This window comes from Psammomys obesus, unplaced genomic scaffold (genome assembly GCF_907164565.1).
Source record: "Psammomys obesus unplaced genomic scaffold, mPsaObe1.curated_primary_1811, whole genome shotgun sequence".
Lineage (NCBI taxonomy): Eukaryota > Metazoa > Chordata > Mammalia > Rodentia > Muridae > Psammomys > Psammomys obesus.
In genome coordinates this window covers 3,604,946-3,610,945 of record NW_026596962.1, presented here as the reverse complement: position 1 = coordinate 3,610,945, position 6,000 = coordinate 3,604,946, and positions in this window count along the sequence as shown.

The following is a 6,000-nucleotide window of genomic DNA, read 5'->3' as shown; positions in this document are numbered from 1 at the left end:
AATAAATAAATAAATAAATAAATAAATAAATAAATAAATAAATAAATGGAGAAAAAGAAGAATCCACTGAAAATGTGCTAATTAAAATTTCAAGAACAGAGCATTAACATGAAAGAAATTACAGCGAGATATCCAATATGAAAAGGATTTAATAATTACAAGCTAAGCTATCTCAGGAACTAAGGCCAGAGCAACACAGAGATGAGCAACAGAAATGTAGATTTGCATTTAGTTTGAATATGCACAGAAGGCAGAGATGTATAATGTTCTAAGGAGATGCTTATCAAACGGTGGTCCCCAGCAGCCGCAGCAGCCCCTGAAGCACTCTAGATATGCAGCTGGCCGAGGACCACCTCACACCTACTGAACCAGCAGTTAGCCTGCAGACAGTCTGCTTTGGGTTGCCTAGTAACCTATGCTGTCATCCTGTGTCCCTGCCAGGTGTATGGCAGGGACACCTGGCAGATGGGGTTCAGTTGTGCACCAGCTATAAAAGGACCAACCTGCCGCCTCATCTTTCTCCTCTTCTGCTCTCTTTCTTTTGCTGTAGGTGCACCCCTCCCTCATCTCTGTCTCTCTGTCTCTGTTTCTTGCTCTGTCTCCTGCTGTCCCTCTTTCTCTCTATGCCCTCATGGGTTACTCAGGCCCTAACTTTCTTCTGCTTCTCTTCACCCCTCCTCCCCCCAATAAACTCTTTCACATAAGACCGCTGCGTGATATGTAAAATGCTTGATGCCCAGCCATGGCACTCTTGGGTGGTGGTGTGGAGTTTCTGAGCCAAGGCGCAATGTAAAGAAACCAGGTCGCTGTGTCGTGCCTTGCGGGAGGTGCCCAGGCCTTGTCCCTTCTCTAACTTTTCGCTTTCCATGACTTGAGCCACTTGGCTTCCCATTTGTCCTAATGTGTGTGGCTCAATTGAGCCACACAAATACGGTTCAAAATATTCTTATAAGTTATTTATTTCAGTTATGTTAAGACAAAAAAAGAAGTTAAGTAACACATTTTGCAAATCAATATTTTCCTTTTGACTATATCTGATGGCACATTATCACTTTCTAGTTTTCCTTTTGTGATTTTTGCTTACTATTGTCTTTCTAAAGTGCAGTGATGTGTTAAAAAAAAAAAGATCTGTTGTGTGCCAGTGGCATTTCTTTTAAATACTAACACTTTGAGTTTTGGGATAAGAAACATAACTCTGTGATTTATCAAGCCCCTTTGTGTTTCTGACATAGACTGAGTCTAAAGTATTTTATATGATCTATAAAAGCACGTAAATGGAATTTATTTCTCTTCTCCGATAAAATGTGTGTCACTTTTGCATATTTTTTGGTAAATTCCTAATAAGGCTTTTTTCAAATAAACAGAAGAATAGATGTTGTCAGTACTCTATTAAAAAAATACTAATTTCATCCTATTAGTCCTTTTGCTATTTCCATAAAGCATATCTGAGGCTGGGTAATTCTTTCTTTCTTTCTTTCTTTCTTTCTTTCTTTCTTTCTTTCTTTCTGGAATTACACTAAACTTGCCAATCCAGAGGACCAAGGTCCCAGTGCAGCTTCCTCTTGGCTCTAGTGAGCCTGTCAGGGCTGGTTGGCTCCCTGGGCAGGAACACATGCAGACTGGGGCTCCTGCCACCACAGGAAGCCAGAAAGGGAACAGACGCTGATTCCACCCTTCCAAAAAGCTCCTTCTCATAAGAAGCAACTCATGCTGCGAGAACAGTATGAACCACCCTGAAGGCAAACCTGCAGCTGATGGCAGTTCCTATGAGGTTCCATCTCTGGATGTCCCCACACTTCTCAACATCCTCCACCAGGACAGATTTCCAACACATGACACAAGCAAACACACACCATATCGAGGCCTCATTACCATCTCAAATAAAATGCTTTTTTCCTTATTATTACATTTATATATTTATTCACTTTACATCCTGAAATCACACCCTTCCTCCTCTCCTCCTGGTCCTACCTCATGCCTTCTTTCCCTTTCTCCCCATCCCTTCTCCTCAGAAAAAGGAAACCCTTCCCCTTACTTACCTCAGCACATCCAATGACAACAGGACTAAGCACCTCCTCTGCCACTGAGGCCAGATAAACACAGCCTGGCTAGAGGAAAGTGATCTTAAAGCAAGCAATAGAGTCCATGTTAGACAGACCCCGCTCCACTAGCTAGGGGAACCACATGAAGATCAAACTTCTCATCAATTACATATGTGTAGAGGCCTAGGTCAGTACATACATGCTCTTTAGTTGGTGGTTCAGTCTCTGTGAGTCCTTTTGGGCCTGGATTACTTCACACTTTTGGTCTTCTTGTGGAGTTTTTGTTCCCTCTGGGTCCTTTTGTCCTTCCCCCTACTCTTCCAAAAGACTCCGCTCTGTCCATCTGCCTAATGTTTGGCTGTGCAGCTCAGCATCTGTTTCAGTCTCCTGCTGGGTGGAGCCTCTCTGAGGAAGATACTGGAGTGACTCTAGCTGAGACTCCTAGGTGGAGGGGAAATGGAGATTGAAGTGGCCACTTCATAGCAAGGCAGGGCTTCCAGTGGAGCGACCAACCCACCCACCAAACCCTCAAACCAAAATCTACCCTGCCTATAGGTAATGCAGGGATAAAGATGGCGGTTAAGGGGGTGGCCATCCAGTGACTGCCCCAACCTGAGACCCGTTCCATAGGAGAGAGCCAAACCCTGACACTATTAATGCTGTTCTGCTGTGCTTGCACACAGGAGCCCAGCATAGTTGTCCTCAAATATAACTTTGTAAAGACACAAAAATCTAAGGTGAAAATTAACTTTGTATTTTCAAAATATTAGCTTTTGATAACAACTTTTCCTCATTTGGAAAGCTTATTGTTCAAATAAGCAAAAGTACATATAAACAAATATTAAGTATAAACAATCCTATACATACAATTTCTATAAACTCATTGAAAGGCTGTAAGAAGTTAGTACCAATTGGTCATCCTGTCTAATCTATGCCTCTACATATTTAATCACATAGAAAACTATAAAGAAATCAATGTTCTTATTTTTCAATTAGATTCACAGCTGGTGAGTCTCAATTTGACCTTTTAAATGACTCTATAAATTTCAGATATTTAATTGTTATATTTGTCACAAGCCTTTGGCTTCTACTCTTGTCTTTAGTAAATTAATTTTTTGGAAGTTAATCTCAAACACTATTGCTCACAAGATTCTTTTCATGGTTCAGTAGTTTGCTAGCACAAAATATTAACAATAAGCCTAGGGAATTCTCCTTAATCTAAAACAAAACAAACAAAAAAGTGGTCTGAGAAAAGCAGACTGTTATGCCATGATAGTTGCCATGGATACTAAGCTCCTCCACAGAGTTCAGCTGTGTGGATGAGCATGAAATATTAGCCATTTGATTAATCTGTGATTCTATTCAGAAAGGCTGCAACCCACAAGCTTTGATTGTTCTGTTATAAATGAGAGTATTTACATTCACAGATAACGTAACACTGAGAAAAACTCTTCTCCCTCTCTTTGTCTCTCTCATTTTCAATGTTTTGGAGGTTGGGTATGAGGAACATATCAGGAATATATTTAACATTAAGCAATAAATCATACACAGGAAACATTGCATAGCTTAAAATTTTTATTTTACTATTTAGAAGTAGGAAATACAGAACTGTTTTAAAGAAACTTTACAAACCATAGAAAAATAGTGTGGATCCAAACGTTACAGTAAAGCTGTGAATTCCAGCATTATCAGTAGTATTTCTCTATAATCTGCAATTTAACTTTCCATTGATTTTTTTTTTAAATATTATCAGACTTAGTCACACTGAGCATTATCAAAATACTGTAATTTTCTTTTTCCTCGTCAGGCAAAGGATTTCCTTTCATTGACTCAAAAAACAAAAACAAAAACAGGCAAAGAACGGAAACTAAGTGCTCAGTTTATTGGTGTAATACAGGTATGCAGTCACGGGGTGTGTCTGGCTTTACCAAGCGTCCCTGGAGCACAGTCAGCACTGAAGACACACTGACGTGCAGCAGGCTAGACTGTGTTCTAGTCCTGCTGGTATAACCCCCTGTTTATACCAAGAAGCCCCATTTCCCTGAAGAAAACCGCTCACATGTCTTAGCTAACAGACTTCAGGCTGCAGAAACAGATTCTCTTCTAGGACTGTCAGAAGCTTCATCAGTAAAGTCTCAGCAACAGGCCTGCTGAAGGCTAAGCAAAGGCGACAGTGCACAGAAGCACCGAAGTGGGCGGGGAAAGCCTACGAGACCTCAACTCTACACCAGGAGTGAGAGGCAGACAAGAGACGCTGAGCAGGAGAAATAATCCCTTCTAGGGAAGAGCACATCAGGTGGTTATCCAGGACCAAATGGTCAGCCCTGAAAACGTGTACAAACAAGTGACATTATGCAGAGAGAGCAGGTTGTACATATGTTTTCAGGAATATATATGTATACAAACGTATGTGCATGTAACAACAATTCATGGAAGCTGGGGTCACGAATTTGAAAGAGCATGGGAGGGTTTAGAGGGAGAAAAGGAATGCTGTAATTATATTCTAATCTCAAAGTGAAAGAAATGATAAAATGATTCTTTTTATCTCCATTGACTGTCAGTGCAGTAGGACTTAGGCACACCAGCCACTGGACACATTTGTCACACTGACCCGCTTGGAAAATGTTCTATAGCAGCAGTTCGCAAACTTCTTGATGCTGTGATTGACCCTTTAACACTGTCCCTCATGTTGTAGTGGCCCCCAAACATAAAATTCTATTGTCACTACAATTTTCCTGTGATGAATAATGATGTAAACACCTGCTAGGCAGCACAGTGGAAAAGTGACCCCAAAGGGCTGCACCAAGCAAAAGTTTCCAGGTAGAACGAGGGGCTTTGTAAAACCATATCACACCCTGGGCCAGTGAGACGGCTCAGCTGGCAGCCTTAGTTTAAGCCTCAGGACTGGAATGGTAGGAGCAGAGAGCTGAGTTCTGAACTCGGCCCTCTGACCTCTTCTTCTTCCCTTGCTGTGTGCACATACATGCAAACATGTTAAATTAAAACAAACAAACAAAACATAACTAGCAGATTTATAACAAGCTATTTTCGTCTCTATGAACAACTCCACCTAAGGGTAGATCAAAATCTTCTGTACAATTAGATGCCTTTCTTTTTGCCCAGTCAGTCAGCTACTGTTCTCATCATATTCAAGCTTTTAATGTTTTTAGCTTTTCAATCTTGCAAGTATTTAAGATCAAAATGCACTGTCTACAAACCCCTGAAAATTATCCCCACTCTTATCCATTTTAATCCCCCAAAGTTTCTAAGTAAAAGATATTTTCCTGTTATTTCATTTTGGATTTTTCTGTTTTACTCATGTGTTTTAAAAATGAAAAGAATCAGAATGTTTGCACATATGTTTTGAACATTTAATTGAAAAAATAATTAGTTTGGAAAAGATAAATGCATTAAACAAATATTTTAAAATCCTATTTTCTCTTGACGTGTTTCGGCGGCATATTAGACAGCAGGAGAGCACATTATACCAAAAACAGGTAGTGGCTAAAGTTGCCCTGAAGTAAGCTTCACCTACAAAGGAAGTCGGCATTATCAGGCATTATCAGGTATAAGTCAGTATATCAGGTGCTGAAGAGATAGATCAGTGGTTAGCAACACTTGTTCTTGCAGAGGATTTGAGGTTAGTTCCCAACACCGGTCTGATGTCCTGAGACCACCCCAGTTCCAGGGGAGCTGAAAACTTGTTCTGACTTTCTGGCGGGCCAGACACACACATGATACACATATATACATTCAGGCAAACTATTTATAGACTTAAAATGCACAAACATAAAAACCATTGCTTAAAATAAAATACATGTTTCCTAGTAATAGCATACACCCGAAACACACTTCCACACAGAGTTCCTTGTGCAAACACTAATACACAATCATCATCTCCTCAGCTGAGACAGCGTACACGCATGCTCTGTTCCTGTGTTAGGTTCTCATCACCAAG